Source organism: Hemitrygon akajei, chromosome 20 (assembly GCF_048418815.1).
Source record: "Hemitrygon akajei chromosome 20, sHemAka1.3, whole genome shotgun sequence".
Taxonomy (NCBI): domain Eukaryota; kingdom Metazoa; phylum Chordata; class Chondrichthyes; order Myliobatiformes; family Dasyatidae; genus Hemitrygon; species Hemitrygon akajei.
Window position 1 is genome coordinate 41,975,018 of NC_133143.1, and position 26,624 is coordinate 42,001,641.

The following is a 26,624-nucleotide window of genomic DNA, read 5'->3' on the forward strand; positions in this document are numbered from 1 at the left end:
TCTCTGTTGTGATAGGGAGACTTGCATTAGGGAGAATACGTCAAGAGGAGTGTCCTCTTTTGTAAATTTTTCAGATATTTCCTTTTCCAAAGGCAAATAGGACAATCCATCAGCAAGTCCACGATTAGTCATCCTCTTGAATTCGATCTTGTAACTGTGTCCTCCAAAAAAGAGAACCCATCTCTGCACTCATGCTGCTACTGCTAGTGGAACATCCTTCTGTGGACTGAAAATGGACACCAGCGGTTGATAATCAATAATGAGGCAAACTCTTTCCCATACAAGTACTGGTTGAAGCATTTTATATCCCAAACCAGACACAAGACCTCTCTGTCAATCTGTGCATAATTTTTCTCTGCAGTGGGAAGAGAATGTGATGCAAAAGCTAAGGGGTGTTCACTTCCATCACTCATAACCTGTGACATGACTGCACCTGTACAATAAAGTGAGGTGTCACAGGTAAGCTTCACTGGACAATGTGGATTATAATGTGAGAGTACAGTGTCTGATATCACCATTTTCTTTTTGCCTTTTGGAAAACTGCCTCAAACTTCTTTGTCCATTGTCATTTCTTCCTAATCTGCAGTGATAAGCTCAAGGGGTGGAATACAGTAGCCAGGTTTGGCAAGAACCTGTTATAATAATTGACAGATCTTAAAAAGCAACATAACTCTGAGATGTCCTCAGACTTTGCACCACTACTTGAATTTTCTCAGCACATTTGTGTAATACTTGTGCATCAATGGTTTGACCACAGTACGTGATGCTTGGTTTAAAGAATTCACAATTGACACATTGTGATCTGAGCCTATCTTCTAATCTTTCTAAAACTGTCTTGAGATTTTGGAGATGCTTGTCATCCCCAAAGGTAACAATGTTGTCATCTAGGTAACACTGAGTGCCTGGGCAGCCCTGCAGCTCTTGGTCAAAAGCTTTCTGCCAGAGTGCAGATGCAGATGCACTCTAAAAAAAAGCCGATTATAGTGATATAGCTCTCTTTATGTCAAAAAGGATCTAGTGCTTTCCCAGTGTATATGATGAATAAAATTTTTTTGTGCTTCCAGCTGGTACAAGTATTGATTTTAACCGAAGCTTTGATGACAAACTCTGCAATCTTCTTGTTATAATCAATACCTGCACTCAGCTGGAACCATGAGAAAAGTTTATCTCTCTGTGAGTGTTTATGCTGAGAAACACTTTGGACTCTTCTTCCACCTCTATCTGTAGGTAGGGCTTAGCTAAATCCACCTTCCAGAAGTGTTTTCTTCCAGAAATTTTGCAAAGATATCCTCTATATTGGGTTGAGGGTATTGATCTACTTACAGCATTGGGTTGATGGTAACTTTAAAATCACCACAGATCCTGATAGACTCATCCTTTTTGGCTATTGGGACTACTGGCATTGGCCATGGGCTCCACTCAACATATGAAAGAATCCCTTTAGCCTCCATGCAATCTAATTCACTGGCTAATTTATCAAAGATGGTATAAGGAACTGGACAGGCTCTGTAAAACTTGGGTATGGTAAACTTTCATTTAACTCTATTTTACCCTTGATGTATTTGTTTTCCAATGCCATCCTTGAACATTGCTGTGACATCATCCAGTACCTTTTTTAATTTGCTTTCAGTTGACTCTATTTGAGGGGAAGTGGCATGCAAATAGGACAGATCTCCAGTCAAGGTGTAATCATCTCAGCCAATCATAGGCTCAGAATGCTGGCCCTCCAGTTTCTTTTATCACATACAATCCCAATGTGGCTTGTGGTTCCTGTATTTCACTGTTTCAAATGTCATTCCCACTGGAGTTATCTTCTCTCCAATATATATTCTTGGTTGGATATCTGCAGGATAACTTCAGTATCTTCAACATACTGTTCAAACTCATTTTGTGGAATGACTGAAACAGTTGAGCCAGCGTCCAATTCCATTTTAATTAATTTGCAGTTCACTTCCGGTGTAAGCTATAGGGCTTGTCTTTTGTTAGTTTTCATACAGTAATCTTAAAGTACCTAGTCCTGTGTCACTCATTATTATCAGATTTTTAAACTGTATGCAGATTTCTGCTCTTTTTGAAACTGAAACTTGACTTTTTAATTTTTTCTCTTCCCTGTGCAGTCCATTTGTTTTTGTCTACCCAACATGCTCTATCCTACTTTATTGCTTTTTTTTTGTTGCAAATTTCAACTTTATATCTACAAATGTACATTGGCTTGGTGTATGAGATCCCTTGCCACAACAGTAGCACAATTTGTTCAGCCGGGGAGGTTTCTATTTAGATGTTGAAATTTTGTGAAATTCACTTGTGCCTCTGTCTGCTGTTTCCATTGATACAGCGATTTCAACTGCTCTTTTTATTCAGAGTTTTGTTTCAGTTTGGAGCTGTATTTGAATGCCTTCTTGCAAAATTCCACAAAGTAAATGATCTCTCAGTGCATCAAAAGTCTATCACTGAACTGACAATGTTCAGACAATTTCTTCAGTTCAGCCTCCTAAGCTGAAATAGACTCACCTTTCTTTTGAATCCGCTTTTGAGTCCTAAAGTATTTTGCAACCATCAATGGTTTTGATTCCACATATTCCTGCATTGCTTTCGTGATATCAGCAAAGTTCAATTTGGTTGGTTTGATTGGAGCAGTCAAACTTCTAAGCAAAGTGTATACTTTTCCATCTATTACACTTAGCAAAACTGACACTCGCTTTTCATTGGCTATTACATTTGTTTCAAAATATTGCCCAATTCATTCAGCATAAATAACTCAGTTATCAGTTGTGCAATCAAACATGTCTACCTTTTCAATATGCCTAACTTTTTTCTGCTTTTTAATTTATAATTGTTATCACTCAGTACTCACTACTCAATAATGTGAATTTTGTCTGTTTTCTGCCATTTTTTTATAACAACCATCTTTCTCTTCCTCTTCCGAAGAAAAAAAATAACATGCTGTACTTTTCTTTAACTTGAAAGTCTTTTTCTCCCCTTCTGAAGAAAAAATGTACTAGACTATTTTTTTTACGTGAACGTCTCTTTTTCCCTTTCTGAAGAACTTACCATTGCACTTCAACAGGTTGTTAGTCTTCTCATGTTTATTTTAAAACTTACTCACTGCCACTGTTACATTTTCTAACTCCAAATTAATCAAAAGAATATCACGAGAGCCTGGAATAATGTCAATGCTAATTTCTCTTTTAGTGGGTGATGCACCATCAATAACTCTCTGAGACGTGAGGCGAGATATAGGCTTTTATTGACTGGAAGAAAGAACAAGCAGCAATTGACCACCATGCTACATCCTGGAGACTGAGGGCAGGGCTCAGGCCCCAATTGCCTTTATACTGGGGTCTGTGGGAGGAGTTACGGTCAGTGGGAGGAGCCACAGGAGCAGTCAGCGGGGGGGGGCGTGTCCAGACAGGTATATGTAGTTCACCACAGTGGGGTGCACACTTATGACGTGATGGTGTAATGATGTATGTCATTTACATACTTTCACATACAATATGTAATGAATTATGTAAACAACAAAGAATGCTTAATAAAGCATTATCCAAATATTACTGAAATGTTAGATATATAACAAGCAGAAGCCAGTATAAGAAGTTGGGGGATGGAGATAGCGCACAAGCTGGCAGTGACAGATGAGACTACGTGAGGGGGAAGGTAGATGGGTGGGGAAGGGAAAATGAAGGAAATGATATAAGAAGCTAGGACGTGATAAGTGGAAGAGATAAAGGGTTGGAGAACAAGGAATCTGATAGGAGATGCTAGGAGACTATGGAGTAAGGGGAAGGAGATTTGGATCAGACGGAGACGATGAGCAGGTCATAAGGGTGAGGAGGGCAAGAGAAGAGGTGAGAAAGCCATAAGAATGAGGGAAAACAAAATGGGGTGGGAAAGTAGAGGGAAATGGTTACCAGAAGTTACAGAAAGTTAGAGGTGGAAATGAAGCAGGGAAGTAAAACTAAAGGTTCTACACCAAAGGAAGGGGTGTTGTGTGGAAAGCATGAGATGATTAAGAGACAAAAGCAAATATCAAGTCAATACATCATTAGAAACTATCACCATGTTTCCCCAGGATGCATAGGATGGGAGAGACCAGGGATACACAGATGGATATATTTATTTAACGGTATACACTTACAGTCCTTCACTAGCAGATATGTGTGGATATCCTGGATATTTATAGTTTGATCCACCTGAGCTGAATCAGAGAAATGGTAATTTTTTTTGTAATAATTAACTCACAGTGTACCAAATGTCCAATGGGAATTCAGAATCAGAATCTGGTTTATTATCATCAGAACGTGATGTGAAATTTGTTAACTTAGCAACAGCAGTTCAATGCAATACATAATCTAGCAGAGAGAAAAAAATAAAAATAACGATAATAAATAAACAAGTAAATCAATTATGTATATTGAATAGATTTAAAAATGTGCAAAAACAGAAATACTGTATATTTAAAAAAAGTGAGGTAGTGTCCAAAGATTCAAAATCCATTTAGGAATCAGATGGCAGAGGGGAAGAAGCTGTTCCTGAATCACTGAGTGTGTGTCTTCAGGCTTCTGTACCTCTTACCTGGTGGTAACAGTGAGAAAAGGGCATGCCCTGGGTGCTGGAGGTCCTTAATAATGGGATCTGCCTTTCTGAGACACTACTCTATAAAGATGTCCTGGGTACTTTGCAGACTAGTATCTAAGGTGGAGCTGATTAGACTTACAACCTTCTGCACCTTCTTTCAGTCCTGTGCAGTAGCCCCTCCATACCAGACAGTGATACAGCCTGTTAGAATGCTCTCCATGGTACAACTATAGAAGTTTTTGAGTGTCATTATTGAAATGCCAAATCTCTTCATAATCCTAATAAAGTATAGCTGCCGTTTCACCTTCTTTATAACTACATTGATATGTTGAGATCAGGTTAGATCCTCAGAGATCTTGAGACCCAGGAATTTTAAACTGTTCACTCTCTCCACTTCTGATCCCTCTATGAGGATTGGTATGTGTTCCTTTGTCTTACCCTTCCTGAAGTCCACAATCAGCTCTTTTGCCTTACTGACATTGAGTTCCAGGTTGTTGCTGCAGCACCACTCCACTAGTTGGCGTATCTCACTCCTGTACGCCCTCTCGTCACCACCTGAGATTCTATCAAGAATGGTTGTATCGTCAGCAAATTTCCACTCTTTTATATGAATGAGAGGAATCACAGAAAATTCATGGGGGTTCTTCATAAATTCTTCAGAGGTAGGATGCTGAACTTTTGAAGTTTGGGCAAAGGTGCCCAATGAGGCTAAATCAGGAAGAATTCCAAGGTTATGAAACCAGTAGCATATGTATATGGGTGTAGCTATGGGCCCTCGCATGGGCCCCAGCTATGCCTGCCTCTTTGTTGGTTATGTGGAACAGTCTATGCTCCAAATCTATACTGGTACTGCTCCCCAACTTTTCTTTCACTACATTGACGACTACATTGGTGCTGCTCCCTGCACCCATGCTGACCTCGTCAATTTCATCGACTTTGCCTCCAACTTTCACCCAGCCCTCAAATACACTTGGTCCATCTCGGACACTTCTCTCCCCTTTCTCGGTCTCCATCTCTGGAGATAGACTGTCCACTGACATCTTCTATAAACCCACTGACTCCCATAACTACCTTGATTATACCTATTCACACCCTGCCAAATGTAAAAATGCTATTCCCTATTCCCAGTTCCTCCGCATCTGTTCCCAGGATGAGGCTTTCTGTTCCAGGACATCCCAAATTCTTTCTTTAAGAATTGTGGTTTCCTTTCTGCCGTCATCAACAATGCCCTTACACGCATCTCTTCCATTTCCCACACTTTGGCCCTTACCCCATCCTCCCGTCACCACAACAGGGACCGTGTTCCCCTTGTCCTCACCTACCACCCTACCAGCCTCCGGATCCAGCATATTATCCTCTGCAACTTCTGCCACCTTCAACAGGACCCCACCACTAAGAACATCTTTCCCTCTCTACCCCTCTCTGCTTTTCGCAGGCACCGTTCCCTCTGCGACTGTCTGGTCCACACGTCCCTCCCTACAGATTTCCCACCTGGCACTTAACCGTGCAAGTGCAAGTGCTACACCTGTCCCTACATCTCATCTCTTACCACCATTCAGGGCCCCAAACAGTCCTTCCAGGTGAGGCAATGCTTCACTTGTGAGTCTGTTGGGGTAATCTATTGCATCCGGTGCTCCCGGTGCAGCCTCCTCTACATCGGTGAGACCCAACGCAGTTTGCGGGACTGCTTCATCGAGCACCTCCACTCCATCTGCCATAACAGACAGGATCTCCCGGTTGACACCCACTTCAACTCTGCTTCACATTCCCATTCGGATATGTCCATACATGGCCTCCTCTACTGCCATGATGAGGCCAAACTCAGGTTGGAGGAGCAACACCTCATATACCGTCTGGGTAGTCTCCAGCCCCTTGGTATGAATATCGAATTCTCCAACTTCCGGTAATTCCCTCCCTCTCCCTTCCCCCATCCCACTTTCACTCTGTCTCCTCTTCTAGCTGCCTATCACCTCTCTCATGATTCTGCCTTCTTCTACTATCCATAGTGCTTTCCCCTTAGATTCCTTCTTCACCTCTCTTGCCTATCCCCTCCCTGCTTCCCCTCCCCCAGCCCTTGATCTTTCCTCTGATTGGTTTTCCACCCTCCCCCCACCTTTATGGGGCCCCTGCCCCCTCCTTCTTCAGTCCTGACAAAGGGTCTTGGCCTGACACATTGACTGCTCATTTCAACAGACGCTGCCCGACCTGCTGAGTTCATCCAGCTTGTTTGTACGTGCTTCCATTACTGAATGCTTCAATACTACAGATTATGTTTTCTATACATCTACCCAATTGAAATTAGATAGGCTGAGCTTAGAAGTGGCTGAAGGGTGATATTATAAAGTATAAGATAATGAGGAGCACAGTTAAGGTAGACAGTCAAAATCATTTCCCACAGTATAGACATTAAAATGAGATGGCATTGACATTAAAAAAACACGAAGGCAGATGTTTAAGGTGACAAAGAGTTTTAAAGGTGATCTTAGGTTTTCCTTTACACATAGGGTGATTGATATCTGGAATTGACTGAACAAGATACAATTATGGTGTTTAGAGGCATTTAGATAGACATCTAAATAGTCAAGGCAAAGGAGGATGTCATCACAATGCAGGTAACTAGGATTAGAAAAAAGAGATTAGCATGGACGTGACAGGTTGAAGTACCTTCTTCTGTGTTGTGCAACTCTGTGCCTCTCTGTAGAATACTCCTAATTATGGTCTAATCGACATTTAACATTTTTAACCCAACCTATGTGCTTTTCAGCACTATGACTACAGAAGTAGCCACAGTTATGTATTTTTATGGTTTTGTTAATCTATTTTACCCTTAATGATGAAAATCTTACGTCAATCTGAAACTAAATTGAAATAACAGAACCTAATACATGACCACACAAGTATCAATACTGTAAATGGGTTAGGAAAATCTTTTATAAACTGGATTAAAACCTTAAATACTAGTCCCAAAACTAAAATAGTGACAAATGCCCAAATTTCAACATCATTCCAGTTAACAAGGTCTACTAGACAAGGTTGTCCATTATCACCTGCCGTATTGGTATTGGCGATAGAACCATTAGCTGAATTAATTAGAACCGATTCAGGTATTATGGGCTTTAGAGTTAACCGGGAGGAATATAAGATAAATCTATTTGCTGATGATGTTCTGATTTATCTAACAAACCCATTGCATTTATTGCATAGATTATCTTTTAGATTGGAAGAATATGGGAAATTATCAGGGTATAAAGTAAACTGGGATAAAAGTGAAATCTTATCCCTTACGAAAGGAGATTATAGTCAATGTTGATTAGTAACTCAATTTAGATGGCCGATAAATGGTATAAAATATTTAGGTATAAGAGTTGATAACGACATAAAGAATTTATATAAATTAAATTATTTGCCATTATTGAAAAAAATTCAAGAAGATCTTGATAAATGGATGATGTTACGAATAACATTAGTAGGTAGAGTTAATGCTGTAAAAATGAATATATTTCCTAGATTACAGTATTTATTTCAAACATTACCAATACAACTACCACAGAAGTTTTTTCAAGAGTTGAATAAATGTATGAGGAAGTTTCTTTGGAAAGGTAAGATATCAAGAATATCGTTGGAACAATTGACATGTAAATTTGACCTAGGAGGGTTACAACTCTCAAATTTTAAGAATTATTATAAAGCAAATCAACTTACATTTATTGCATCTTTTTTTGATGAAGATAAACTGGCATGGATTAGAATAGAGTTAGATAAGATAGGAGGAAATATACCAGAAGATTTTATATATAAATGGGAATCCAAATGGATAAGGGAAAAGAAAGAATCTCTTATATTAAAACATTTGATTGATTTATGGAATAAGATAAATGTTGACGATGACATAAAGAAATCTTTATTAGCAAAGAGACCCCTAATTCAAAATAGACTCATTCCTTTTACAACTTTTATATAACTGGTTTCAAAAAGGGATTAGATATATAGGTGACTGTTTTGAAGGAGGTAAATTGATGTTGTTTGATCAACTAAAGAATAAATATAAAATATCAAATAGAAACTTAGTTACTTGGAAATCAGATTCATACTTAACTATGGACCATTGGACTAATGAAATTTTTAGCTGCTTGAAAAAATTCCACTTGAAAAAATTACTTATAATTTAAGAAATGAATATGACATATTTCTAAAAATTTGGCATCCTTATTTACAAAAGATAGGATTAAATATATAGGTCCTTTGAAGATAAAGTTATTAGCCATTTGGGGAAATAAATAAATATATTAAAGTTATTTTAAATTCCATGGGGCATGTGGGGATCTTCCGATATCCAGGCAATCTTTCTTTCTTTCTTCTTTCTTTTTCTCTTTAAAAAATTTTTTTTTAGATAGGGATGTTAAGGGGGGAAGGGTTAAGGGGAGGGGGAGGGCTGATATTATACTCTATTATTCTATTCATTCTATGTAATTATCTTAAAATTGAATAAAAAATATATTAAAAAATACTGTAAATGCACACCTCAAAAATGCCCATACAGTTAATTCTTAGTCAAGAATTTATCTTTAAAAGGTGACTACAAGAAATGCTGATCCAAACTAGGTGCTCCCTTAATGAAAGCAAAGCAAAGCAATAGACAATAGGTGAAGAGAAGGCCATTCGGCCCTTTGAGCCAGCACCACCATTCAATGTGATCATGGCTGATCATCCACAATCAGTACCCCGTTCCTGCCTTCTCCCGATATCCCTTGACTCCGCTATCTTTAAGAACTCTATCTAACTCTTTCTTGAAAGCAGCCGGAGAATTGGCCTCCACTGCCTTCTGAGGCAGAGCATTCCATAGATCCACAACTCTCTGGGTGAAAAAGTTTTACCTCAACTCTGTTCTAAATGGCCTACCCCTTATTCTTAAACTGTGGCCTTTGGTTCTGGACTCCCCCAACATTGGGAACATTTTTCCTGCCTCTAGCGTGTCCAATCCCTTAATAATCTTATATGTTTCAATCAGTTCCCCGCTCATTCTTCTAAATTCCAGTGTATACAAGCCCAGTCACTCCAATCTTTCAACATATGACAGTCCCACCATCCCAGGAATTAACCTCGTGAACCTATGCTGCACTCCCTCAATAGCAAGAATGTCCTTCCTCAAATTTGGAGACCAAAACTGAAGACAATACTCCAGGTGTGGTCTCACCAGGGCCCTGTACAACTACAGAAGGACCTACAAACATGAAGAAATCTGCAGATGCTGGAAATTCAAACAACACACACAAAATGCTGGTGGAACACAGCAGGCCAGGCAGCATCTATAAGGAGAAGCACTGTCGAGGTCTCGGCCCAAAACGTCGACACTGCTTCTCCTTATAGATGCTGCCTGGCCTGCTGTGTTCCACCAGCATTTTGTGTGTGCAGAAGGATCTCTTTGTTCCTATACTCAACTCCCCTTGATATGAAGGCCAACGTGCCATTAGCTTTCTTCACTGCCCGATGTATCTGCATGCTTACTTTCAGTGACTGATGAACAAGGACACCTAGATCTCATTGTACTTCCCCTTTTCCTAACTTGACACCATTCAGATAGTAATCTGCCTTCCTGTTCTTGCCACCAAAGTGGATAACCTCACATTTACCCACATTAAACTGCATCTGACATGCATCTGCCCACTCACACAACCTGTTCAAGTCACCCTGCATTCTTCTAACATCCTCCTCATATTTCATAATGGAGATCTTTAGTTTATCTGTGGACACAAACTCAGCTGACACAATGGTCGAGTTTGTGAAAAATGTTTCTTCAAGAGAAAAGTGATTGAGTCACTCTTTCAAAAACCCCCTCATCAATGCTGAACAATTGCCTCAATAGATAATGCACAAGTTCGAGCTCACATTCTCACCCATTCAAGCTGCCCTCAAAGTTGCAAAACATTTGAACATTTTCATTGTGATGTCATGGATGCAATATTACTTGTAGTTATAAGTTTTCTTATCCAGTTATACTCATGGTTCAGTTTGGAGTCTGATCAAGCGTGTTTCATAAGAATCTGTGTGCGTGACCCACTCCAATCTTAATCCCACAGAGAAGAAAAATCAGGATTGCCACTATGTTGTACCCAATGAGTGCTTTATTATAAAGTACCATGTTGTGGACATGACCCATCTGCTCTCGCCAGTGGTTGTAAAAACTCCCCAAGTGTCTGTTTCAATGATCAGGATAGTATCCTGTGTATTGGTCCATATTTATTCATCAATAAGCGGAATATTTGATCACTTTTATGTAAGTCTCAAGGGAACTATTTTGTATCAAAGTTGATGTCTCGATTTTCTGCAACTGAATGTTACACTTCAGTATAACATTGCTAACTGTGAGCTGCTTGGTAGTATCCGGAAGCCATGAAAGAAATCATACATTACTGTTTCCTTCTCTGAGAATGGTTCAGTTCAGGTGTCAAAGGTCCTTCTCCTTCAGGAAACTCTTTCTATTGGGTTGTATGTGCTTTTGTACAGGTTGTGGCTCATGGTAACATATTAGGTTTAGATCTCTCCACTCTTGTTCTAACTTGCCTGGAATATCTGTGGCTGAAAGGAATAAAGCATTTGATGGTGCATCTTCAGGAGTGTTGTCATCCTCTGAGGTATTGTATGCAGTAGCCTGCCAGTGCCATGAGGTACCCAGGAGAAACATTTAAAAAAAAGTTTATTATCATTCAACCATATACATGCATACAGTCATGAAACAACATTCCTCCAGACCAAGGTGTACAACACAGTACATATCTGGAACCAACAATCATTCTGTGGACAAACTCACTTAGATTATACTTGTTCCCCATTCTGATCTTCTGAGGCACAGACCTGTTATCACTTTCTTGATATTCCCTACAATTGATGTCTGCTACCTGAGGTGTAGTTCACAATTTTGAAACTGTTATCTTTTTTATACAGTGGATATACATGTTTTACATTCCAATCTGTGAGAACCATTCTAGAATTGATGTAAGTGTGAAAGATTAAATCTCAAAATGTCACAAGGGGTCAAGAGACTGGACCCAATTGCAGGACACAGGCACTGAAGTACTAGGGGCAGGACAGGAATAACTAAAGGATAGAACCAGATGGGGAGACCAGGGCACACAAAAGAGATGGGGCATGCTAGGTAATCCTGGGGTTCAGAGAGAGTTCGTGGCTAGGCTGGGACCCAGAGTCCGTGGCAAGGCAGGAGAGCCCCCTGGGCAGCCACATAACTCCTGGGCAGGTGCAGGCACAACCCATAGGGAGCAAGGGGTAGGAAGGGGCAGAGACCTCAGGGTGGGTCACATACTCCTGGGCAGGGCCACCTCCCAGGCAGGAACACAGAGGCCCAGGCAAGACACAGGACACCTGGGCAGACAGCAGGCACAACCCATCAGAGGTGAGGGGTAGGAAGGGGACAGAGTCCCCACACTGGGCAACAGCAGTCCAGCCTGCTACCCAACAGAGGCAAGGGATCAGGAGGGAACTTGGTCTGGGGTGACTCCAAGGCTGACTCACAGAACTTGGGGATGAAGCCATGGGCCCTCCAAGCTAGGACAACCAGAACAGAGCCGATCAGACAAAACACCTCAGACCATGGCTAATCAGCTCATACACAGCAAACAGGCCAAAACAGATTCCAAGCAAGACAACCCTTCAACTAGGCTCAGTCCCAGAGTCCCTTATATCCACCTGACAGCTGATAGGCAACAGGTGCACCTTCTTAAACCAAGATGATCCCATTTGGATTAAGGGTGACAGGAGGGATGGCTGCAAGACCCGGAGTCCGGGTCTACGGACCGGATCAAGACCCAGAATGCGGGTTCCGGACCACACCATAACACACAACATCCATTATCTCCATAATCATTTCTTGCTAGATCTTAGGAAATAGAACATCAGGTCCCATTAATTTCACAAATGCTACTTTTTCACTAAACCTATCTTTTGGATTTATACATTCCAAAATTAATAATTTGCAAACATAAAATTCAAGAAACAAACAAGCTATTTATTATTTCTTTTTAAACTTGGTTGGAAGTTACTACGTTAGCACATTTTCCTCAGAATCAGTATCAGAATCAGGTTTAATATTACTGGCATATGTCATGAAATTTGTTAACAGCAGCAGTACATTTCAATACATGATAAATATAAAAATAACTAAATTACAGTAAGTAATGTATATGTGTATTAAATAGTTAAGTTAAAATATGTAGTGCAAAACACTGAAATAAATTTAAAAAATAGTGAGGTTGTGTCCATGGGTTCAATGTCCATTTAGAAATTGGATGGAAGATAGGAAGAAACTGTTCCTGATTTGAGTGTGTACCTCCTTCCTCACAGTAACAATGAGAAGAGTGCATGCCCTGGCTGGTGGGGGTCCTTAATTATTGGTGCTGCCTTCCTGAGACTCCTCTCCTTGAAGATGTTATGGATATTATGGAGGTTAGTACCCATGATGGAGTTTACTAATTTTCCAATTTCCTGCAACCTACTCTGACCCTGTGCAGTAGACCCCCCCACCCCCCCATACCTGATGGTATCTGCAGCTGGTCAGAATGCTCTCCATGGTACATCTATAGAAGGTTTTGAGTGCTTTAGGTGACAAATCAAATCTCCTTAAACTCCTAATGAAATATAGCTGCCGTCTTGCCCTCTTTATAGCTGCATCAATATGTTGTGACCAGTTTAGATCATCAGAGATCAGAGAACACACAGGAACTTGGAATTGCTCACTCTCTCTACCTCTGATCCTTCTATGAGGATTGGTTTGTGTTCCCTCTTTCTCAAGTCCATACTCAGCTCTTTGGTCTTACTAACATTCTTTATCATAAAAATCATGGTTGGAAGTTTCGGTTAGCTAAACTTAATTAGGAAAATAAGAAAAAGGAGATACAAAAGACTGCAGCTGCTGCAAATTGGAGTTAAAAAAAATAAACTACTGGAGGAATTCAACATGTCAAGCAGCATCCATGGGTGAGACTCTTCATTTGCGGTAAGAGATAGAGGGGAAGTTACGATGAGACGGGGGTAGAGCCAGAGCTGGAAAGTGGTAAATGGATCAGGTAAGGAGGAGTGATTGGCAGATGGAGAAGAAGAAGAAAGAAAGAAGAAAGTGGAAAGTGGAAATAACTAGAGAGGCATGGAATAAAAGGTGGAGGCAACATGATGGAATTTGAGAGGAAAGGAAGGTGGAGGATGGAATGAAGTAAGTGACGTAAGGTGATCAAATGTGAACAGAAGGGGAAGAGAAACTAGTGATTGGAATGTGTGGGCAGTGGGTAGATGGAGCAGGTGGAGGAGGGGTAAGAAAAGAAACAAAACAGGCTGATGGGGATCTGAGGTGAATGTAAGAGGAACTGGGCAGCTGAGGAGAGAGAGAAGGGACATAAAGAGAGTAGGGTTATATGAGATGGAGTTGTTACAGCAACGTTTAACTGAAGTTAACTTTATTCATAATAAAAAAAACTCACAAGAATAAACTATTCAATGCCTTTTCATTCTTTACATTCATTGTCAATGCTTTGCATGCTGTTCGGTTGCATATACACGTCAGAACACTGCTGCCACACATGTGGCACTCTGGGGTAGTGTACTGCTAAAATAATTGAGGGTCTTGCTCCCCCACCCCAGCCACTCCCTCTCCGGTGTGAGAGGAACCCAACGCTGCACGCCTCAGTCTGGATTGTGCCGATCGGCAGCATTCCTCCACAGACATCTCAATATGCAAGTTTCGGGTAGACCAAAGTGCGCCTTTTACCGAGTTGATGATCTGGCAGCAACACTTGGTGACTGTCTCCATGGAAACAGCCTGCAGGTCAGAAGGTCCTTTGTCACACAGATACTCAGGTTGAACCGCAACACGGGCCCTTCCATCATTCCTCGCATCCTCTTCGCAAATCCCACAGTCCACAAAAAGGTGAGCTGCTGTCTCTTCCCCACTATGGTCATCTTGTGGGCGCTGTGCTGTGGGAGTTATACACCTGGCATGCAGCAAGTATTTAGCTGGGAGAGCCCTTCTCACAGCCAGCCAAGTGAGGTCTTGGTGCCTGTTGGTGAGGCCTGGTGATGAGGCATCCTGCCAGATGGACTGGACAGTGTGCCCAGGAAGTTACCCCACTGGGTTGTTCCACCGCAGTGTCTGCAGGATGTTCCCTGCTGACCACTCTCTGACGTATTTGAGGTCAATGGTGTTGGTCCAGAACTTTTCTCTGAAGGACAGATAGAGTAGTAACGACCAGCAGACTGGGATGTTGTACGGCAATGGATCCAGGCTCATCCTTTGCAACACTGGGTACAGACAGAAACTCGGCACCTAGTGGTTCTCAATGCCCCCGTATTTTGGTTTCATGCACTGCCTGATGTGGCCACACGCAAAGGTGGTCATCAGGATGAGGGTCACATTGGGTACGTTTTTGTGCCCTATTATCCAGGGACATGCATTGTGACCTATCTGACCCACTCCATCTTGGATTCCCACATGAACCTGAAGACAGCTTGGCTGATTCCCAAGCTGGGGGAGTGGAGGATGGGTCACACCTGCACCAAGTACAGCAGCCCTCAATATGTCTGCCTGTGAGGATGTTACTGAGACATCCTCTCTGTTAAGGCTGTAGTTCACAGAACTCAATATTTAAACTTTTGGAAGAAGTAACATGAGCACTTCTCATCCTATTCCATGGTGCGGACCCTGGATTAGAAGATGATCTTGGAGGATTTGACAGCGCAGGGCTGGGCTTGCTAACTCCTCCCTCACAGCTACCCCATTTGGCTGCAGAAGAAGTTGTTGCCACTATGTTTGTAGTATAGACAATTCCCTCTGACCCTGATATTCATTTGCTTTCTTAACCCCTTTGCAGGTGAAGAACCTCCTGATGTTCTTCTTGGTCACTTCCCACCAGTGAACGGGGGAATCAAAGAGGACTTTGGAGTTTCTCTGACCTGCATACTCCCTCTCTAGTTCCTTAAGGGTCACTGGGGCCAGCAACTTAATGTTTATCTTCCATGTCATCCTGCCTGCCTTCTGGTCCTCCTGTAGGTGACAGGAGGCTTGGAGGAGGTGGTGGTCAGAGAAGAACACCAGCATGACATCAGTAGATCTGACGGTGACCGGCTCTGACATGAAGAGGAAGTTGATCAGTCCATGTCTGACTGTGCTGATCGTGCAGGGGTGCTGAAGCCATTGCGCAGCTTGGCTACTTTAACCGTTTCCATCAGGAATCTAGAGGTGCTATCCAGCCTACTGTAGGCACTACTGTATCATCCAGACACAGCGATGATGCAGTTGGAGTCACCGGCCAGAATGACCGACTGGGACATTGCCGGCAGCAGTGGGAGCTGCTCAAGGGCGGCCAGCCGCTCGCTCCTCATGGGCGAGGTGTTCACATAAACTAGCCAGAGCAGAGTGTTTCAGTACATTGTGCCGGTCACGACGAGGTGCCCCTCCCCCCACCCCCCGGTGACCTCTCTGACTTGGGTGATTGAGAAGTTGCCTCCCCATAGCAGAATCTTCAGGCCAGAAGTGCGACAATTATTGCCCCCCGACCACACAGATAAACAGATGAGCCTTGATCACGTCCACCTCTGGTAGTTGCAATCCTGGAAGGAAGTCACATTGACCTTGCCCTTGGCCAGGTACTGTAAAGCATTGAAACCTCTCTTCACATTATGCATGTTCAAAGAAGCCAGTTTTACATTGATGACTGAGTTCTTTAGTCTTGATCCTTATGCCTGGGTAAAATGCTGCACTGTTGTGGGCTCAGGTACTGAGGGTGAACCTTCCCCCATGTGTGGCGATGCTGGTGGTGTGCCTGGAGTTGTGGGGGGGAGAGGGTCGTCACTGCTCTTCCTCCCACATCCTGCAGTGGTTAATCTGCACCCTCCAATTCTCTGAGCTGGGGTGCGCCAGGTGCTGGACTGCTCCTGTTGGCTGCTGGCACCTTTCCACTTCTTCCTCTTCCTGCACCATCAGTTTCCCAAGCTTGCTTCAGCAGTCGATGAGAAGTTGCTGGTGACTGGTTGCCACCCTATCCTTTACTTCCCGTGCCTTTAATTCTCAGCTGCCTGTTGTCTTATGCTTTCTGGGACCAGCTGCCATTCCCCTTCTTGACCCCCTGCCTTCTCCATGTCTTTGGAATCCTCCTCATCTTGTGGAAGGCCTGGGTTGTTTTGACTGACGAGGTGGGAGCTTGAAGTGGGCCCCCTTTCCTCAGTCACAGTGTTGGTCATGGCCCCTGCGGTGGTGGGGGCATTGCTATTTGCTTGGGCATTATCAGTGCCAGCTCTCCCTCTTGTTGCCTGCACGTAGATGTCGGCATGTTTTTGTCAGGCTTTGTTGAGGTGGCCTGCCTCTCCACGAAGGTCACTGCATTTGCTTTCCTGGCAGTTCTTTGCTTGATGGCCTTCCTGTTTGCAGTTCTTGCAGATGTCTGCACTGCATTGGACTGCAACATGCCCTGACTTGTTGCAGTTATGGCACTGCCTGGTTTGACCGGCATATGCCATGTAACCACGGTCCCTCCGATGGTGAAGGCGGAGGGGCAGGTAGATAATGGAGTCTTTCGAATCCACCATCAGCTTAACCTTCACCTGGTTTGCCCATCCGGATCCCAAATATATCTTTAATGTTCACACAATTTCCTGCTTTCTCGACATAAGTGAGGACATCCACAACGGGTACATGTGGGTTGAACATGTGCACTGTGATCACATGCTGCTTCTGGGTGGGGATTGTAATGTATGGATCTATTCCTTTTAGAACAATGAACCCACCCCACTAGCACTATGTATTGATCTGTTGTCTGCACATGCGCTGCGGAGACACTGATCAATTCAGATTACTGAGGACCTCACGTGGTCTGTAAACACCAGCTATGTGGTTAAAAAGGCACAACAGCACCTCTTTCACCTCAGTCGGTTGAGGAAGTTTGGAATGGGCCCTCAAATCCTAAGAACTTTCTATAGCAGCACAATTGAGTATCCTGACTGGCTGCATCACTGCCTTGTATGGAAATTGTACCTCGCTTAATCGCAGGATTCTGCAGGGAGTGGTGCAGACAGCCCAGCACATTTGTAGTTGTGAACTTCCCATGACTCAGGACATTTACAAAGACAGGTGTATAAAAAGGGCCCGTAAGATCGAGAACCCGATTCACCCCAACCACAATGTATTCCAACTTCTACCGTCTGGAAAGTGGTACCGCAGCATAAAAGCCGGGACCATCAGGCTCCAGGACAGCTTCTTCCACCAGGCCATCAGACTGATTAACTCACGCTGATTTGAGTGTATTTCTATGTTACATTGACTGTTCTATTTATTATAAATTATGATTGCACATTGCACATTTAGGTGGCAACATAATGCAAAGATTTTTACTCCTCATGTATGTGAAGGATGTAAGAAATAATGTCAAATCAATGTTGTTTACACATGTATGGTTCTCCCTCTCTGGAAGGAACTTAAAGTGAAAATAACATGGTGATGTCTTCAGTCAGGATAGTTCATTAATTTGATAGCATCAATAACGGCTGGGAGTCATATATCGAGAAGGTTGAACTGCATTGTAATGTGAACAATGGGCAGGAGCAAAAGAAAGCCCCTGCACATCTTAGCTTAATGGGTACAAGGAGATCTTACGGAACCTAGTAACCCCTGCAAAGCAAAACATTCGATGAAATTGTTACAATTTTACAAAATCACTTGAGCCCTAAACTGCTAGCAATAGCTGAGAGATTTAGATTTTACAATAGGGACCTGTCAAAAGATGAAAGCATTTCTGAATGCATTGCAGAATTGCGCAAACTTTCTCAGTACTGTGACTTTAGAGATGGACTTTCTGATGTATTAAGGGACAGGCTTGTACGTGGCATGCATAGTCAAAGCACTCAAAAGAGACTACTGGCAAAAAAGGCCTAACCTTAGAACAGACATTGCCCATTGCAATGTCATTAGAGACTGCTGCAAAGGATACAGCAGAAAAAGAGGTTAGAATGTGAAATGCACTAAAGTGTTCCTGAATGGTGCAAAAAGCCAAAGATGTTATTGATGTGGCAAATTGTCCCATGATGCAAATGACTGTTGGTTCAAAGAAAAGATCTGCATAAAGTGTCACAGACAAGGTCACATAGAGAGAGTGTGCAAGACAGGAAAAAACACAACTGAGTGAAAAGTCTCAAACATAAAACTAAGCAAATGCATAAAGTTACCGAATGTAAAACAGAATCAGACAACATAGAGTCTGACAAAGGTGAAATGTCATGCCTAGAACTGCACAGTATTACTGAAGCAGATCATAAAACCACTTGGATCACAATAGATGTGTTCAGTGTAAAACTCATAGCAGGTCTAGTGCCCTACATTCTAGTGTAATTGTTAGAAAATAAAAAGAAGTCACTGCTTCATGAGAAATGCACCATCAGTAAAGAGTCGGATTACAGCATTTATCCTCCTTACAACCCTCACATTGTTTGAGACTTCCGAATTTGTGAAGTGACTCTCAAAATTGTTAGTCTCACTCTCCCCCACTATCGTAGGAAGAGATTGCTCGAAAATATTGTTCACCGTTTCAACTGAGATACTCAGAAGAAAGTGACTTCTATGTTGTTGAAGGAGAATTGAAGTTTACGCTGATGTCAGCTGAACTTATTTGTAATTCCTCAATGGAAACTGAATATGTAAATCTGTATTATCGCTAATGTAAACGAAAACATAATTACAACACAGTATATTGTAGGAGACCAACTCAGAGCAAAATATTCTAATTCTTCAGTCTTTCAAAAGCAGCACAAGTAGCTCTCTTTGTTGTGAATAAAATTGTCAGCTAATTCAGAGGGTACCTTATCATGACCTAATTGAGAGCAAGACCCTATAACCATCAGCAGAACAGATAAGCAGAAAGCTGGAGGCAAGCAATATCCGGTAGTATGGTAATAGGGTGTGGGGTCCTTGATCACAGAACTGCTATTTCAGTAGTCATTGCATGCTTACCAATATAGGGCTTAGTGGTATCTCACAGAAAGCCCATTTCACCACATAGTTTTCCTGTTCTATCTCATTGTCAGTACCTCCAGTTGAACTCCATCTTTTTGTGTGTTTCCTCCAACTGTCAGTCTGTGGTTTTGTACTGCCACATGATCCTGTCCCAGCTCCTGCTCTACTCTGACCCCTGTATTACTGAGTACTCTGTCTCTCATCTGTTTCTCATTATCACCTGTATTGCTGCCACCTGTCTTATTGTGCTCCACCTATCATCTGTCTCTCTGTTTATTGCTCAGTGTATTTCAGCCCTGTGTTTTCACCTGTTTGTTTCCAGATTGTGTCACTGAATTTTCCTGAGCCTTTCCAGTATTCATATCTATACACTATCTGTCTGAATATCAACTCTGCCTGTTTCCCGATTCTGGTTTTGGGATTTCTCTGGATGTTTTGATCTCTGCCTGAACTTTGACGCTGACTTCGTTTGCACCTTGGGATTTGTTACTCAATTAATATCACTGTGTGCACGGAACTGGGTCTGCGATTGGATCCCTGGTCCAGTGTCCTGACACTCCTTCAATCCACTCTTCCCCTTTGATGTGTGGTGTCACAGCTGCTGGCTAACTTCTACTAACTAACTCAATTGGATATTCTACATGTAGGAGCCTAGGAAGTAAGAGATGTCAAATTAATCAGCAATAGAAGACATTATGGCCAAATGAAGTTCACTTTTAGTAAGTGGTGCAGAATCGCAGTAGATTATCCCTTATATGGGGAGCTACGTCAAATAGTTAGCTAATTGCAATCATTCTCCATTTTACCTTTCACATTTTAATAACAGTTTCTTTAGATTATAGGTTGTATTTGGATGTAACTTGAATTGAAAACAACAGCTACTACATAGCAAACCTATACACAATAATCGTAATGGTTAGGATAACTATTTTTAGATTCTAGCAGAGAGACAAAATAAATCCTGTTCAATATTTCTTAAAATGCACTTCAATATGTTGCATCATCTTTTTACCTGGTAATTTAACTTTCATTAAGCATTGCTGGAAAGTATCAGCTAGGCATTTGTGGAGTAAAGAATACTACTTACTATGGTAAACATCTTTTACCAAGAGAGTTTATAACCTTCGAAAAAAAGTTATCACATCTAAACAAAAATTGGTTCAAAGTTCAGCGCAACAAAATATTTTCTGATTTTATACTCGAAAGCTGTTCAAATTAGTTAGTTTTGAACCTTTCCTCAAAATCACACTGTGAAAAGTTTCTAGCAATTCTCAGCTGCTTGTTGAGTTTAGCAGCAGAAAAGGATGATCAAATTAAGTAACATTATGATTACAATTGTGCTTGTATTTTTTCAAAGTTTTAATTGATATCTATTTTAATCACATCAGATTAATTTAGTTATTGAAAGATTTTAGTCAAGAGATGCATGAATATTCGGTCACTGTAAAGAACAAACACTTTGAAATCTATGGTAATGTTTGACACATGCATAAAAAGTCATATTAACATTAATGTAATTGATTTCTTGATGCTTAATGCAGACACCGATGCATTACCTGTATAGCCATTGGTGAGAAAATATCTAAGAGAAGGAACAATCCACATTTGCTCTGAAGACTGGCACTGCCAATAACATGAAATATTCTGGCCTCTAAGTAAACAGATCAACCAGGACAGTCAGGCTGTAGAAACTAGATCTGCAGGAACTATAGTCAGCATGTATTTCATAAAATAACTTTAGACTCTAGATCATCCCATGCTAATCAGTCAAGACGAAATAATCTAGTGGTGAAGGGTTCAAAGGATTCAAAATGATTTGAAGTACATTTATTATCAAAGTATGTATGCAGTATACAAGTCAGAGATTTGTTCTTCCCCACAGGCAGCCACAAAACAATAAAGAACCATGGAACCTGTTCAAAGAAAATAAAACACCAACCCCCCCCTCCCCCTGCACAAAACCATCTCACAAACAGACACAAAAAATGAGCAGAAATATAAAACACAAAATCAAAAGGCATATTTCAGCTCACATCTCAGTGTTCATTATCTGCAGGCTGCCCTGATTCTAAATCGCCCAAAAGTAGCAACAAAAAAAGAGAGACCACAAAGCAGAACACATCATAAATGTGAATTAGAGTCCACAATCCACAAACCACATTAACTAAACCTTGTTCCGGCAGTGTACTCTGACAGCATCGAGGGAGAGAAAGGTCACTCTACACAGTGATCTTCAGGAGCAGTGAGTGAGAGGAAGAGAGAGGCCATCACACACAGGCACCTTCCTCCAGCAGCAGCGAGTGAGAGGCTGGTAGATGGTGCCAAACCCTCGCTTGCCCTTGGCACCCGCCTTAATTTTCAATCTTCTTCGGCACTTGGTTTGATGAGATCGGTGAGAGATAAGGTCAATCATGTGACTACACCGTCTCCTGGCCTCCTGACCGCCATGATGCATGCTTTGCTTGCAGCCTCATGGTGCCCGCTCAGAGACAGCAAAGCACCAGCTCACCCGATTGGCCCAAACACATGCCACGGGAATGTAGATAACAAGCCCCAAAGGTAGTAGAATCACATTTGAAATCAAAAGAAGATCTAAAAGAAATGAAAGAAGTTGCTCTATGACCTGGCTTGAGGATGTTGCCCTTGGTAGCGTTGTTCGTTGTCACCAACCTCTTCTGGAAAGTTTAGCTGATCGATGGGGTGCCAACCAAGTTGTCATTCACTTGTTAGAAATTTAATTGTCACTACCATTCATGGGTAAATACAGCAAAGCTGCGGAACTTTGAATTGATCTGTTAGTTGTTTATTCTACATAAACTGAAGTGATAATACTGTTAGTTTGACATTTGCACGTTGTTTTTGCTGTATAATTGGCACCTTCAGCTTTATGTGCATCTGCTGTTGCTCCCAGCATATCTGTCATGGAACCAAAGTTGATCCCAGGGCTTCAATGACTAGAGTTTCAGTAACTACAGTTTTCAGGCCAAATGATTTCAAAAATCTTTTTCGATTTTTGTTTCGTTTGGTGTTAATTATCATTCCAGGTATGAACCTGGTAAAAGTGTGATGCATTTCTTTCTGGAGTTTCAATTATTTTATTCAAAAATTTCTATCACCAAAACCCTACCGTGGATGGTTCCAAGCCTGGCTGCAAAAGAGGGGAGAGTTGAGAATGGGGCAGGCAACACCATCCTGTAAAAACACAGTGCTACAGAAGTAGCAACAGAAGCTTTAGGACCTCGTTCCTGGGAGAGGAAGGATCTTCACCTAGAAGTGAAAGACTGGCCCAGGACAGAGGACTCCAGCGAGCTGTTATCAGCAGCCTATGCCCCAGTAGGGGTGATGGGCTTTAATAAGTAAGTAAGTTTCTATCACCAAATTGCAATAACAAAGTTAGCATCTCTTTGCATTGTTCAGAATGAGGCTCTTTGTTCCTGGAGCTGTGTATTCTAGCACTGTTTAACCAAGCAGTTCACAAAATCTCAGTTAAAGAAAAACAATCAGCTATTATGAACAATGGGATCATTTTCAATGCTAAACCTATTTAACAATTAGTTAGGAAGTAAGATCACTTCAGTTTATGTAGAATAAGGGTGAAGCATGACTAACAAAATTCACTACCTTTTTAAAGAAGCAGAATTAACACCAGCCTTTTACACTGTGTCCAAAAACTGGTAGGCATCTTTATCACAGTGTTCAACAAACATCAAAAAGAGAGGTGATCCGCAATTGGTGAGGATATTCAGCAATCAAACTAAGGAAGTGATTAACCAATAAAAACAAAAAAATGATAGTCAGAGAAAAAATTATCATTATGGGAGAAATAAAATGTCCATAGGCTGGAAATGATCCTAGTAGATTGAAGGTAGGGATTTAGTTCTGAGTTAATTTTCTTTACGTACACATTTATGCAAGTATTACTCCAAAAATGGATTAAAATAGCAGCTAGATCTACAAGAACCATCTTTGCATTTGCTTGAAAGTATTCTTATGTAATAATTTGGAATTAAAACAACTGAAGAGCATTTCTGTCCCGTTTCTTTCCAAAATACTTTTTGTCATGACATCAACACCTATATTTCTGATGACCATTCATCTGCTATATATTCCCAGAGGACAGAGCTCTATATGGGACTTCAATATTAGAAGATTAAAAGTGGAGTCTTATAGGTGTATACCACCGCATGCCAGAACTATTACTTACAGAAAGAGTTGGGGAGTGATAATGCAATATCAGGAATACAGAAGTACCACAAGAGGTTCAATAGCCTAACCCGTGTCTTAAAGCTCATTATTCTTTTTCTGCCTTGGTAATCCCAGTACACAATTTGCTCTCGTAAAGCTGCATATTGAAATACTAACCTTTGAAACAGGTTTTGGAAAATAAAGATTCTATTTGAATCGATAAAATCGGTTTCTTTGAAGTGAACCATATTGACTTACAGAATGCTGACTGTGTCATTCTCATGAGTTATCTCATTTCTGGCAATGAATCCAAGTACCACCAGGAAGTAAACAAGCTAGTGCCCCGGTGAAATCACAATAACTTGGAGCTGAATGACTTCAAAACCAAGGAGATGCATATCAACTTCAGGAGAATAAGGTCTCCTCTCCAGCACACATCATCAACGACTCCACAGTTCGTACTGTTTCAACATTCAGGTTCTTGGGCAAACTAATTTCGCAGGATCTCAGGTGGGAGAACCACATCTCCTTCATTAACAAAAAGTCTCAGCAGAAGATGTACTTGTTGCAGCAGTTGATAAAATTCCATCTTCTCAGAATATACTGGTGCAATTCTGCACTGCCATTACAGAGAGCATCCTCACATCATGCATTACTGTCTGGTTTGGGACAGCATCCTCTCATAATATACAAAAACTATAGCGGACTATTAGGTCAGCTGGAAAGGTCATTGGCTGCACTCTACCATCACTGTAGGACTTGTATGTGTCCAGGACATGGCAACAGGCAGGAAAAGGCATTGTGGACACAGTCCATCCAGCAAACTGCCTTTACCAGAAGCTTCCTTCTGGAAAGTGCTACAGGTTTCCCCCGCTATTCGAAGGTAGAGCATTCCTATGAAATGGTTCATAAGCCGGAACGTCGTAAAGTGAAGAAGCAATTACCATTTATTTATATGGGAAAAATCTGTGAGCGTTCGCAGACCCAAAAAGTAACCTACCAAATCATGCCAAATAACACATAAAACCTAAAATAACAGTAACATATAGTAAAAGCAGGAATGATATGATAAATATACAGCCTGTATAATGCAGGAATACTTTTCCACAATTATTGCAGCACTGTCCACCGCAGAGAAAATCTCACACAAGCGCTCTCGGCAGCACTCGCAGCAGAAACACACGGCGCAAGAGCTCCCAGCAGAAACACTCTTTCCAGTAACCTTTAAGCTATGAAGCTACCAAATAACACATAAAAATACACAGCCTATATAAAATAGAAATAATGTATGTACAGTGTAGTTTCACTTACCGGAATCGGGAAGACTGAGAGCGCATTGATGGTGTGTTAGGCTGAGTCGTCGGAGATTGGTGTGGTGGAACACTGGGGTGTCATCTCATCGTCGTCTGTTTCCATCAGGGCAGGCAGGTCACCTTCTTCTACGTCTGCCTGCCTCAGTATCGAAGGTCAAGTTTCGTCGTCTGCTGTGGCTGATGTGGAAGGCTTGAAAAACGACAGTATGCTTGACTGCTTAGCCTTGCGCGTTTTTCTATTGTTACGTACCCCGTAACTGGGTCACTTACCAGCAAAGATAGAGCGGTCCGTTGAAGTCTGATGGTACTATTTTTAAAAGTCTTTATTGATAAAGGGGCACAAAAATAAGATTAATACAAACATTCAGATAACATACGTTGTCAATACTCAATCTAAAAGCGCGGGTATAATAATAATAATCAATAAGAAATAGCTCTATCGTTGTCTAGGGGATAATGTATTGTCCGATGGAAAAATAAAAGTCACTGTCATTCAAGCTGCAGCTCTTTGGGTTTAAGAGAGATGGTTTTAAACTTGCCCGGGTCTTTTATGATGTCAATCCGTTGAGTCGGGGGAGTTGGTTCCCCGTTGTTAGTTCAAATCCGTTGTCCGTGGTACCAGCCACCAGTTCCCAGGCAATGGAACTGAACGCACGTGGCTTCCTTCAAATGGCTTCCCGCTATTCCGGGATCGCTAGCGTTTCTTCTGGTGCATCTGAGGGGCCGTTCCTACAGCCCCTCTTTTATCCTGACTTGCAGGGTCATAGATGTCAATTAGGTTGGGGGATGATGCAATCTTTCCCCTTCACCCAGCCCACTTTGCCCGAGGGCTCTCACGTAGCATAGGATCTCAATCCACAAATGTGTCTCCAAGAGATAATGGCCATGTCTCGTGACTTTACATCGCCGGGGAACGAGGCATTCTGCACGTCTCTCTCTCATTTCCTGGGTCCCCTGACCCAACCCAATAGTGATCTTGCGATTCTCACAAAGGAGGGGGCTGCGGGCATAACACTATCATACAGTTCTTTGTAAGCACTCAAACCATCCTGCACATATGCCCTAAACCTACGTACCCCTTCAAAATTAAAGTCATACTTTACTGCAATCATTGCAGCGTTGTCAATCGCGGCGAAAATCTCACGCAATTGCTTCCCATTCAGTTCCTGGACGACTTCACTTTCAGGACGTTTGCTAATGAGTTCGGTTTCAATTGTTATCCTTTCCTCTTCATCTGTCAGTTCTGTTCATGGGATGCCAAAACCACTTCAACATCATCTTTGTCAACTTCCACAAACCCAGCCTCCTTAGCCAAACTCACAAAGTCCTTACTTCATTCACCATGATTGAAATTATGTCTAGTTTTACGCTAAGAGCTACATGCTCTTTTAGGCTTTTCCGATACCTTAGAACTCATCTTGCTAACAGATGCACAAAATAAATCGACATAAAGCACAGATGCTCACAGGCACGTGTTTAAGCAATGCTGGCTAGAATGCAGTTCCGGGGGAGGAACTTGGCTGCTCAGCACATGCTGCCTTTTCTCG